The following is a 1,169-nucleotide window of genomic DNA, read 5'->3' on the forward strand; positions in this document are numbered from 1 at the left end:
ATTTTGTATAACTGATTTGAGCATCCTTGGATTTTCGTATCTGTGGGAGGTCCTGAAACCAGTCTCCTGCAGGTGCGTTCGTTCCGCTTCTCTGGAGAACTCTAATTCTCTTTGCTAACCAGGATGTACCTTCTCATACATATTACGTTGTGCCTCTCTCCACAATGAACTTGATACATGATCGGGTACCTGCACACTGAACTTTCCAGTGTTCTGGGCACTCTCCTCTAGACTGGATGAACTTGGTGCACGAGAGTCTGTGATTCTATACATCCTGACACTGTATTTTCAGGTTTTAAATTTATGGTGCCCCTTCTCTGCCCCATGGCTTTAATGGCTTCCTGCCTCCCTCAGCAGAAAGTCCACAGGAGTCCACGTGTCCCTCCCTCACCTTCTCATGGGCCTGCTGTCTGCCCCACCTACCTCTTACCCTCTAACCGTTCTCTCCTGCTTCCAGTCAGTGGGCTTTCTGCTGCTCCTCAGCCTCACCATCTCCCTCCCACCTCAAGCCCTTTCTCTTTGCTGTTTGCTCTGGGCTCACTCCACAACTCCTCCTCGAATGTTTCTGCAATACTGTGGCTTATAATAAAAAATATATGTTTGGTCTTTGTCCTCATCCCTTGGACAAACTTCCTAAAACCGTTGGAATTTCCTAAGTGATGAGTGATGAAAGAAAAGAAAGTGAAGTCACTTAGTCGTGTCCGACTCTTTGCGACCCCTTGGACTGTAGCCCACCAGGCTCCTCCGTCCATGGGATTCTCCAGGCAAGAGTACTGGAGTGGATTGCTGTTTTCTGCTCCAGGGGATCTTCCTGACCCAGGGATCAAACCTGGGTCTCCTGCATTTCAGGCAGACACTTTACCGTCTGAGCCACCAGGGAAGCACCAAGAGGGATAAAGCTGTCTTGCTATTAATAACAAACCCATTTCAACCCTGACTGAGTTAATGAGGTGACATTTGGAAAGCCCCCAAGGATGTGGGCTGGATGCCAGGGGAACCAACCACGTGCTGGGAGGTTGTAACTGTCAAGTTCTAACTCCCTGACCTCCTGGGAGGGGAGAGAGGTTAAAGGTCACATCAATCACCAATGGCCAGTGGTTTAATCAGTCACACCTGTGTAATGAAACCCCCCATAAAACCCCAGAAGGATGGAGATCGGAAGAGCGTCG

This window comes from Bison bison, unplaced genomic scaffold, assembly GCF_000754665.1.
Source record: "Bison bison bison isolate TAMUID 2011002044 unplaced genomic scaffold, Bison_UMD1.0 scf7180017864481, whole genome shotgun sequence".
Lineage (NCBI taxonomy): Eukaryota > Metazoa > Chordata > Mammalia > Artiodactyla > Bovidae > Bison > Bison bison.